We start from the raw sequence: 12,293 nt of genomic DNA, 5'->3' as shown, positions 1-12,293 counted from the left end.
GATCATCTGCTTAGCATTAATATAGTTACTGAAAATATAACAAGATATTACTAATATCTCACATAGGCATTTCTAATTTTATCTGTATGTACTTAGACTATTATTTATGGTTTTTCTTACTAACCTGACCCGGTTTCTACCTTCTTTATGCTTTTTTTTTGCTACCTAGAATATGAATCTCTTCAACTTCTGTTCTCAACAAGATGGAGAATAATGTCACTCAGCTTGGCCACCCAGTACTGGAAGGCAGCGACAGCATTTTTTTCTTCCTTTTGTTTTGTTATGAGAGACACTGTCATACTTATTAATTCATCCAACCAGCAACGGGGATTAGTGTTTTATGATCCTACTGAAAAAATAACATACAACTGATGTTTTGCTTTGGCACCAAGCAGGAGCGGGAGGAGCCCAGCCGCCCGGGGACATCGCTGTCAACTGCATCTCCATGGTGCCACCTTCCGACAGGCTGCAGGCAGCCGTGGGACAGCCGGCTCCAGGAGTATCCCTGCAAGGAAAGAGAAGCTTACGCCGTGGGAGAGCACATCTGCCTAGACTGCAGAGATGTGGGAGTGAGAGTCAGAAAGGGAAACCTTAGAAACACGATTTGGCGTGTCTTTTGTGTTCCGTGCTGTATGCAGGACAAACTGGGGCTCCTTCCAGCCTGTTGGGTGCTAAGACTCAAGCATTGTGCAAATGCCGATTGTCAGGTTTATGTCATGTTGAATTATCGGAAATGAAAGAACTGCCTGGAAAGAGAATATTTTAAAATATTTTAAAATTTATTCTCTGGGAAAAAAACCCACACACCAAAACCCCTCTGTTTGTATCAGTTCCAGGTTAATTTACAATATGGTGACAGCAGAACTAATAGACTAAAATATGACTAATATTCATATTTTCAATGGATGGAGAAATGGTGGAGTTGATATTGAAGACTTTCCCAGTCGCTTGCCACAGCTCCCGAGCAGCTTATATAGAGATGAGAGCAAACACGCGTCACTGTCATCAGCGTGAAATGCATGTCTTGCACTCTTGACTTAATTTCTTTTTTTTTTTTTTTTAAATTTTATTTCCCTCTATTTAACCTTATACAGAAGTCCACATGAGATTGTAGACTTAGGATGAATGTTACATGCTGACTCAAATCCTTCTTTGGTAATTGACTTCTATGAAGGGAAATGCCACAAATACCTACTTGATACAGGTGTTGAAAACTAGGAGAATATATTGGGGTTTTTATACATTGAAGTACTCCTATATGTACCTGACTAAAGGGGTCTCAGAAACAGGTCCCTGTTCATTAATGGGCTGTCTTGCTTATTGTTCACTTGAATCTTAGAAGCAAGTATGGTGAAGATGCACAAGGAAAATACAATCCATCTCAGTCTACCTTGATCTCTAATACTCTTCAAAACATTAGTTACTGGAGTAACTTTAGGGAAAAGATTAGATTATTAGACCTCTAATACTTCTAAAGGTTCTGCTGAGAAGTTTAAAAATTATTTTAAGTGTAAAAATCAACAGATATGTCTATAAGATGGTGTGGGGGAAAGAATGCGATGGAGGAGTTACTCTTTTGAGAAACTGTTCCTCTTCATAGTAGGGCTCTCTTAACTCTTCTGAAATTAATTAAAAAAAAATTTGAATTACAAAACCTAATGAATTAAAGAAAAATTCCTGTCATTGTATGCTTTAAAAGATAATTTTGCTCTGACCTTTCTCTTGTAAGAGTTAGTTGCAAATGGTTTGCTATGAGACCGTGACACCTGATACTCTAGATGTCAATTGTTTTGTTTTGTTCTGACGTTTCAAATAATTGTGTATTTTTGCCCATTCTAAAGGCATAATGCTTACAAGGCAGAAGGCCTTAAGAAACTATGGGGTTTGGACTCTCTGTCCAAAAAAATAGTGCTGCAGGGAGAGTAGCCTAGCAGTAAGCAGCCTTGGCAAATTCTAGAAAACTAAAACTATTCAAGAGGCTTTTCTTTTTGTTCGTTTGCCTAGTTTTAAAATGATATTCTCAGTGGAGATATCTGGAACACTGCCTATTTGCATCAACATGAGGCAAAAATTCTGTCATATTATTTAAACAGAGTTGAATCTGATTGAACAGGAAAGGTACTCTTTGGTATATGACTTAATCAAATATATTTGGTTTTTGTGGCTATGGCTATACTGTCTTCCCCTCTTTAGAGAGCCTGTCTGTCCAAAGGGGCAGCTGCCATTTTGGGAATATTGCAACACATTATTGTGGAGCATATAAAGAAGATGTTTTCTATTATATGGAACTCATTTTTTGTGTTTTCTCCAGGTCAGTTGCTATCCTTCCTTGCTACCAGATCAATAAAAATATATGACCATGGTGCATGACAAAACATTACAGCACAGGTTTGCTTACACAAGGTTTCTTTACTGTCTTATAGACAATCTGTGAGGAAAGAGAAAACGCAGTATTATGAAGCTCTCTAGAGATGATTTTGCATATCCCAAAAATACACTTTATATGATGTGGGTTTCTTTCTTGATGGGAGGGCCAAGGTCTTATGCCAAAATATGTTTGTAGGCTTCTCTTAAAGAATAAATAAAGAAATCAACCCAGAAATGTGGATGTATCTGTTCAGAAACTTGCTGAGTTTTCCAGGTCACGGAAGACCATTTCCTGTCACTACAAGAAGAGAGCTAAGCCATGGACTTGTTTATGGGTGAGTAAAAATACTATGGCTTTAGAGTGCTTTGTGTGTGGAGAGGGGAAGAACAGGGGAAGGCAGGGAGTTGTTGCATTTTTTCCTCTCTCTAAAATAAAATCATATGCTTGTTCCACCATTAAGTGACTGACTGCACTTAGTACACCTTCAGGCTTTGGAATAAAATGCTATTTTAACAACCTTTACCTAACCAATTTAACAATGCCTGGATTGAATGTAAGTGGAGGCCAGTTCCAGAAGTAAGTATCTATAACCAGGCCTTGTCTTCACTTTCTGAAGCCTGAACTGGCTCTTTGACTTCTCTAAGTTGGGAAAACATAAAATCCTGAACTGATCTTCAGTTTCCTTCACATGCAGATTATGGGACAACTGTCACCTCTGGGATTTTCAAAGGGTTCCTAGGAAAGATACAACTACAACTCTGTGCTTCCTGGTTTTGGGAAGCTTCCTAGTTTTTGTCTCTTGAAGGAGGGAGAGTAGAAATCAACTGGCTGTATGGGTATGCCTGGAACCATTCCTTTTCCCATTATCACATATACCATTCTGGTTCAGTTGTGTGTGGGTAACATGTTTTGGAAGGACTAAAACTACTTGATAATAAGGCCCTATAAACACCAAAGTAAAATATATTGGTCCAAAATAGGGCATTGATATAGCAATTGTAATCCCAAGCAAGACATCAATCTGAGTGAGTTTGTGAGGTTTTGTGTATGGGTTTAAAAGAAAGAAAGGTGCTGGAATCCAGGAATGATTAAAGGAAGTTAATCCAGAAATGTTGCCTTGCAGCATTCCAAGGTCTGATTCAGCCTGTGCAGTTTGTATGCAAATTGATCTTGCAGAGGAAGGAAGAGAGATTGTTTTTGACAACTTGACTCTAGCAATGCTGCAAGGCACTTAGAACGGTCTTACTTTCTATTTTCCCCACTTCCTTATATTCCTTGAGGTGTTGATAATGAAAGACTCCTGCCCAAACTGAATGTAGCTCATGTTGACAGAGACAGCAAATACACATGGTAGCTTTCATATTTCTCTGTCAAATCGTTTGACTTTTTTCATGCCTTTTCCATAGGGCAAGCTGTGAAACAACATATAATTTCTGTCACCTGTTTGAGATTTCAGCAGCAGGGTTACAAAAGACATGTAGGTCTCTAGAAAAACATACAGAAAATGGTGTTTGAATGATCTTTAAACTCCCTTTAAGCTTCAAAAGAACTGCCACACTTTCTCCTTAACCTCACTAATTGCTGATAAAAAAAAGCAGATTTTAAAAAGAAATCATGCAATCTAGAAACATACTTTCCATCTGTGTATTGCGGCTGCAATCCAAAATAGGCCAGCTGGTCATAGCACAGCTCACATATTCACAGTATCTGTCCTCTGAATAAGTCATTTCATCATAAACAGTGGAAAGCAAAAAGCAGAGTCTTAGCTTCTCTGATTTTCCTTCCCTGTATTTGACACTAAAAGGACTGGCAGATACTAAAAGATTCCTCTCTGATGTTAAATTTGATATCGTCATTGCATTTTATTTGCTGCTCAAATATGTCTTTTTAAAACTGTGTGATCCAGGATGTGGAGTGGAATGTTTGTTGTGGCAAATGCCTCTCTTCATTGGAGCAGTTTGGTCTGGCAGTGTTCCCAGTTGCTTTAGATTTAGCAAGTAAGTTGTGCACAATCCCTTGATTTCTGTTCTTGCATTTTGTGGTGCTCTCTCTATATCTTGAGAGCTCCTGGAGTTTTTGGAACTAGGAAGGTAGTGTCTTTCAGTATCTACATTTTATATCTAATCAACAGGGACTGATCCCAGCAAACTAGAAGTTCCTCTTTCAGTAAAGGGAAATTTCTTCTTTATTCCCCTCCATAGCGATTTTGCTACGGGGAGCAGACACTGTGCATAGAGGCTGCAACCTTCCCTTCTCCTTCCCTGGGCTGGAAAGGTTTGAACTTGTGCTTATCACTCTGTGCTGAAACCTTTTATACAAAAAATAGAGATGATGTGTTGGATAGGGGAGGAGGGATGAAAGGTAAAAGCCACAGTAGTAGCACTCAAGGATCACGAAGGGGAAGTTAGTTATTGTAGTCTTTTGAGGTGATCTAAGCCAGTTTTGATCAGACACAACGATATGGAGCCAATGACCGTAACCAGTCAATACATAATATAACCAGTGAAGGAAAAATGAACATGACTGAGGAAACTCTTGCAGTTAGGAAAGGTACTCAGACTCTGAATAGCACAGCAGTCTGGCAGTGGGGGGGCACCAAGCTACGGGAAACTGGAAAATAGTTCTGTCCCTGCTTAAGCTCTTCCCATCTTCCTCATCTATAGCTTATTGGAGCCCTCCCCATTTGTCTTGGTGGCCCTCCACTGAACCTGCAGCAGTTTGCCAAAGTCATTTTTGCGCTGGGGAGAATTATGCCCCATGCAGCGCTACAGGCTGGGGACAGAGTGGCTGGAGAGCAGCTAGACAGAGAGGGACCTGGGAGTTTGGATTGACAGGAAGCTGAACAGGAGCCAGCAGTGTGCCCAGGTGGCCATGAAGGCCAACGGCATCCTGGCCTGGATCAGGAACAGTGTGGCCAGCAGGTCCAAGGAAGTGATTCTTCCCCTGTACTCAGCGTTGGTGAGGCCACACCTGGAGTACTGTGTCCAGTTCTGGGCCCCTCAGTTCAGGAAGGATATTGAGGTGCTGGAGCAGGTCCAGAGGAGGGCAACTAGGCTGGTGAAGGGACTCAAGCACAAGCCTATGAGGAGAGGCTGAGTGAGCTGGGGCTGTTCAGCCTGGAGAAGAGGAGGCTCAGGGGAGACCTCATCACTCTCTACAACTACCTGCAAGGAGGTTGTAGCCAGTGGGGGTTGGTCTCTTTTCCCAGGCAACTATCAGCAAGACAAGAGGGCACGGTCTCAAGTTGTGCCAGGGGAGGTTTAGGTTAGATATTAGAAAGAATTTCTTTACAGAGAGGGTAATCAGACATTGGAATGGGCTGCCCAGGGAAGTAGTGGATTCTCCATCCCTGGAGATTTTTAAAAAGAGACTGGATGTGGCACTTAGTGCCATGGCCTAGTAACCACAGCGGTAGTGGATCAAGGTTGGACTTGATGATCTCAGAGGTCCCTTCCAACCCAACTGATTCTATGATTCTATGATTCTATGATTCTATGAACATTCAAAAAACTAGAACAAATGACAGTTGAACTAATATTTTGGTGCTTTACTTCTTTATCTGGTTTTATACTCTTGAAGTATGAATTTGGACAGACTGTTTATAGTGCTTTGCCTACCTAATGACCAGACTTTTGGATAATTTAACGGTGGAAAGCATAAGGCTACTGACTATGTCTTCAGCAAATGCATATTAAGTTTGGAGTGGGAACATATGCAAAAGAATGGCTACTTTCACAAAAGTAACCAAAACCCTTGCTGCATGACCACTGCAGTTTCTGACCGCAGTCAGTCGTGCACACCCATATTATACTTCTGTGTCCAAATAACTACAAGCACAGCCTTACCCTGGGCTCTCAGAAGAATACTACTATGCTTTGTAATTGCAGCTGTGTGTTAATATGACTCCTCTTCCTCATTAACAATGGTATTCGCTATAATTGTATGGCCTTTTCTGTACCCTTTAAAGGACATCAACTTGTTTCGTTTACCTTTTTTTTCCCCTTTTAGTAACAAAATGTCTCCTTTGGTAATTAGTTACAAAAGTGCATTTACTTGGTGCAGGTTTACTAGCATTACAGCATCATTCTGGAAGTCTCTAGTCCAACATCCAACTTAAGCAGGACCATCTCCAAAGTTACAGCAGGTTGTTTAGAGCCTTGTCCAGTGGGTATTTCAACTGAGGTTCTACATCCCCTTTGGGCTATCTGATCCAGTGTTTAACCACCCTCATCATGCAGACTTTTTTCTTAGATCCAGTTGAAAATTCTCTTATTGCAGCTGGTGTCCACTGCCTTTTTGTCCTATTACTATGCATCTCCAAAAAGACTCTGTCTTCTCTATAACCACCCAGTACTTATTTGTGCTGCAGTTGTTTACAGAGCTGTATGAATGGCTGGGGAAGAGAGACAGATACTCTGAATAGATGTCAAGTTGAAGTAATTAAAACCAGAACCTGCTGGGCAGATGCTTCTGCAGGTCAGGAAAGAGGTACAGCTGGTCTGAGTAGCGGGGCAAAGCACTGACGGTCTTACGTGGGAATACAAAAAGAAAGGTGATACAGATACCAAAATTCCTCTTTATGGCTCTTCTTGCACACAATTAGAGAAAATATCCTCTTGTGCTGGTTATGTGAGAATTGTCCCAGTTCTGACACATAATAGTTTCCCAAAAGGTAGTAAAGTGTAACTTGGAAAAACTTGGTCCTTAATGAATCCTATAGGTCTTACTGGGAATCTGAAGGGATTCCTTTTCCTTCTGTGTGGTTTTGGGTGAGTTTTTCTCAGTGAAAATTATTGCAACTGTTCAGTCCTGTGAGCCATACCTGTCTGCTGCATGTGTTTTTAACCCATGCTGGACATACTGGAGCATACCCTGCTCACTCCAAATGCACAGGTATGCACTGTGCTAGTTCTAGCATGAAAACTAGAGAAAAGTCCCTCCTTCTGAGTTTTTGTGATATAAAGTTTCACACAGGGTTGGTATTAGTACAGGACAACTGATCCCTGAGATAAGATTTGAGATTTCAGTCTCTCTGGAATGCAGGTGGAACAGAGGTCTTTCTGCATTATCCCATTATCTCCAGTCTCATTTCTGTGGTCTGGCACACATTATGCACTCATTCATCTCTTACCTTCATGGCAAGATCCATATTACATGCACCTCCTAGGTTAGTACCAGAACTAGCAGCTCTATGCAAACACATTTCACATCTTTTGAACTCCTGATGAGATCAGGTGGCCTATTCAAGCAAAGCTGGCAGTCTTTCCATATTTACTTGGACAGTAATATGTACAATAGATTCTGCTTCCTATCCCAGAAGTTGTTTGTTCAAATCTGGTTGTGTGTAAGTGCTCGGGCACAAACAATTGTTGCCATTCATGCAGGATTAGGTGTGGTTTATATCCTTCCAGATTTGTTTATTTGTGGTGTGGTTCCATCCTTTGAGATGCCTGTTTGTTGAGGTCTCTGCTTAATTCTTTACCTCTTTACCTACTCATATACTTAGCTTTACTCAGTTAAGTAATATTGCTGAAGTTTAGCATGACTCCATTAGATTGAGGTCTGCCTCTGTATTAACTTACTGTAATGAAAATGTAAAATAACCAGAGCAAACCCCTATTCTAACTACATACACAATCAAATATGCCCTCAAGTAATTGGATCTGTAGGATAGAAAGCAAAACATTGCAAATGGGACTAGTTTGCAGTAATTCATAATCCTTTAAGCATATAAATCCACCAGACAGCTTAGAAGTGCAATTTCTGCCACCAGCTATGTTGAAAATGTGCTTGCATACTTAGTACTAAACTATGGCATCAAGCAACAAGCTATGCTCTAGGGATAGTGTAGAGCCCCTATCACTCCTGTGCCAGTCCTGGGAGTTGTCATGTCTTAGAGAGGCACAGTGCCTCCAGAGCTGCTCTTGCATCACTATTAATTAGGGTGCAGTTTGCACTCCTTTCTGCATCTTGTCAGCTTTGGTGGCTGGTGTGCAGGCTGAGATAGCCTCGTCCCCTTAGTGTATGCCACAAGAACTGCTACAGTGGGGCAGATCGAAAGTCCAGCCAACCCGACACGCATTTTCTGACAGTGGCCTGCAGCAGATGTTTAGAGAAAGAGAAGCAGAACAAGGCAATTACAGAGAGATACTTTTCAGTGGTTTGCCGGGAAACCAGGAATGTGGAGGCTTCTTGAGTCAGATATTGTCTCTACGCTTTAGCATATGATAGCTGTATAAGCTGCCAGTGAACTTGTTTTAATCCCTCTTTGAATTATTTTTACTCTTCCTGCCTCCCCAATATGCAATGGCAATACATTCCATAATGACTCTCTGATATGTGAAAAAGCAATTTCTTTTGCTGTATTTTAAACTTTGCACCTGCTAATTTCACTGGATATTTTTTCCCCATGGTCACTTTCCCATTCTTGCACTATGAGAAAACAAAATACTCGACCCCCATGAGCAGCAACATCCTTAGTTGGACACAGTTCCCTCCTGTCCACTGTTTGCACAGGGGGTACTGGCTGGGAAAAGTCTATTTTGTGCCCACTTTGTGCACAAGTGGACAAAAAAGAAAAGGATACAATCCAGAAGCCACCCTCAACAATGACCTTGTATGTAGGAATGGAGAAGGCTACCAGTGCCGCTTCTTGACACAGACAACAGTAAGGATCAGGGCAGAGATCCCTTTCTGTCCCAAGAACAGCATATATCTTTCAGTGAAAGCAAAGCATGTTTTAAACAGAGTAGTTCTAAAATAGAATGTGGAGGGGATGTTTTCCCTTTAAGAAATATCCATTCAAGTTAATTGAAACATCTGTGCAAAATTCATTACATTGTTTTCTTTCAAAAAGAAATGACAGTTCAGTTCAAAGCTTCTGAATTATACTTAGATTTCTCTTTAGATGAATGTTTTGTTTCATTTCAAAATTAAATTTACTGGGGTTTAATTTTAAAGAAAACAAAGGAAATAAAGAAAAATGCAGGGAAAGCAAGAAAGCTTGTCTTCCCTTCCATTGTGAGCTGCTTCTGATAAAAAATGCTCCTCATCAAAATAACAAGTCCCCTCCACCTTCTCTAATATGAAGGATTAGACCTGTTAGAAAAGTGCTAGAGACTTTGTCTTTAAAATGGTCTTTGTCAGGCTGTGTGTGCTATGCCACCCAGAGCTGGTGACTGATAATTATGATTAAAGTTACATTTTACTGTATTTACATAATTTAAATTAGATTCCAGGTAGCAAATTGCAAGAGAACTAGAAAAGGATATTTACAAAACAGCATTTCATTCTTTATTCCCTTCTGTGTTTTATTTGGTGAGAGCTTTCCACAGAGGAATCAAGATTTTTGAACTATTAACTCTAACAGTTGCAAACTGAATGACGAGCAGAATTTAACGTATTAACTTTTGAATTTTTTTAATATCTCAGCTATAGAAAATCTCCTACGGGGCCAGCAGACATTGAAATCAAAATAGATTTCTCTTTTATTCTTAGATGAGTCCAAAATGTGAGCTAATTGTTAAAGAGTGACTGAACAACAATCCCTATCTCCTCACAGTATGGGAAAAGATACTACAAAAATTAATGTCTTCAAAGGCCTTATTTAACATTTCCCCCTGTTATTTATTTAATTCTAGGACAGACACAGTGAAGTAAAATACATGTTAGTACTGCTGGCAGACTAATGGAAACTTTGAAGATGTAAGAAATACGTTCAGAGAAGCAATGATTGAATATTCTTGTTATTCTCTAGCAATGGATTAGTATTTATTTTAGGAAATGTCTGAAATATATGTAGTATCAATAAACAGCAAAAAAGTGTTCTTCTGCAAGTCAATGCAATTGCCAAAAGACTACTGCTACGTAAATTAAAATCTGCTAATTGTTTTGTGTTGCCAAATGTTTAACTGGCCTCTGAAACTTGGCATACACAATGAAAATTAGTTACCAAATGGATAAAACAATAGCAATTATCCAGGAAATGTGATCTTAACTTGTGTGCTGTGATGGAGTGCTCTGATGCCTTTGTCTCCTGCTGGATGAGTCAGGTGATCCACGGGTGAGATGCCCAGTACCCAAAGGCAGCTGTGGGAGGTGCAGAGAGCTGGGCAGCTTGGGACAGCACATGCAGCTTGGCTCAGTTGCTCTGGCCAAGTGGCTCTTCAGTGCTGAAGGAGCACACAGTAGAAGGTATAGCAGCAGTAACAGCACCGTATTTTTCATGATGGGAGGCCTCTGTATGCCGCTGGTCTACAGGGGTGGTTGGGAGTAATTTCAAAGGATACCTCTGTCCACCATAATGTCTTAGTCTTTGAAGGTATCGGTCTTTGCTGGCTTCTGAAAGATGGTAGATTGTGTACTCAGGTGATTTGGTCAACTGCCTGGACTTAGACAGGATAATTCTGGGTCAAAAAGATGAGACCGGGTCTACACGTTGGCTCTCTGGCTCCAGCGAAGATCACCTGACCTTAGATGACTCCAGCAAAATTCCTTTTGGGGTCTGCCAGGATTAGAGAACTAAAAGCTCATAATTTCAACCCAAAGAAACGGTGCAACAGCAGTGCCCATTTTTTTTCCCCCAGACTAAAATGGTGACCTAGATGACTGATTCAGGTGTAAGTGCCTGTAATGTAAAAACACCTTCAAGTTAGGTGAGATTCGGGGCCCATTTACAATCTCTGTGGATTGTAACCATTATGAACTTCTGAATACACACCATTCTGGCTCTGTGTCAAAGATTTGGCATGACGTTGCTCTAAGGGGAAAAATATTCACGCTTGGTTTCTTTGATCCAGCTGTGGAAGGCTCAGTGCAGGAACCGAGCCTGGCAGCAGCAAAAGGACGGTTAGGCTTACAGCAATACTTCCACTTGGCTACATTTGACTTTCCAGATGTCTCTTTTTCCCTATACCTGCATATAATGTATGTATTGCACTTAATACCTGTATTGTGTTGCTAATCAAATTATTACAGTATTAAGGTTGCTTCCACGGAAATGGAACAGAAGCAGTGATGATGACAAGCAACCCCAGTCTTCATTGTTTACACAGATTTTGTTCTTAAAGGCCAGAAAAGGAGTGTGAGATTTGAGGGCCTTGCTAGAACTTATTCCTTGCATCATCCACTGTGACCTTTCCATGCAGGATTACCTCAAAGTGTGCTGAATTGCCACAGAGCCATGATAGTTTTCTGATAAATGACCACTGGAGTGAGCACCGAATATGCAATTTGCAACTTACTATCCAAGTGTATAGTTAAAATCTATTTGTAAAATCCCTCCTTATCTTCAGCGCAGCCTTTTGTACAACTTTCTGCAGGATAAAGTAGTCTTCTCAAGCTGATGACATACTTTAAAGAAAAAAAATATACTATTCCTTTCCATGCAAAAAAGTTCATCATAGTCTCTGAAGTATGAATGAAATAACCTAATCTTCCAATTATTAAGCTGCTCCATAACTTTTCTAATCACCAATTTTAGCACGAGTAAGAATGGATATCATGCGTCTGATAACATGTTTGCATGGGACACACAGAACTGTGTGTGGACCTTGTTACTGAGGGTACAAAGCTGTTTGTTGGTACGTAACAGTGTTCAGCCGGGAGATGTTTCATGTTGATCTGAAGCAGCCACTACCTCAAGAACACAGGAATTCCAAGTGGATGATTTTATATACAATTTATCTGCTCACAGTCTATGTACAAAACTATCCCCAAGGTCTTTCCAAACTGCCCTGTGGTTATGCCCCAAAATATATTTCATGCACCACATGTAATTCAAATATGCTCAAAAGGACCTGAAGACCAAGAAGTGAGTTCTGATTGAAATAATTCCTCAGGGGAATGTTTGTTGCTAAGAAGTGGCTGAATACCGCAGAGATTAATAATCCTGGTACAAAATATTTTTCCATGCTCTTTCATTCCG

At 40.4% G+C, this 12,293-nt stretch overlaps 1 protein-coding gene across 1 annotated transcript in view; it reads right to left on the bottom strand.

Moving 5' to 3' along the window:
• The window catches only part of SEC61B (SEC61 translocon subunit beta), a 138,833-nt gene that overhangs the window by 12,400 nt on the left and 114,140 nt on the right, over window positions 1–12,293 (bottom strand). The window lies entirely within an intron of this gene.

This window comes from Manacus candei, unplaced genomic scaffold (assembly GCF_025592945.1).
Source record: "Manacus candei isolate 608988 ecotype Guabito, Panama unplaced genomic scaffold, ASM2559294v1 h1tg000088l, whole genome shotgun sequence".
NCBI lineage: Eukaryota > Metazoa > Chordata > Aves > Passeriformes > Pipridae > Manacus > Manacus candei.
Note: the sequence above shows the minus strand (reverse complement) of the source record. Positions and strands in the feature narration are given on the sequence as shown.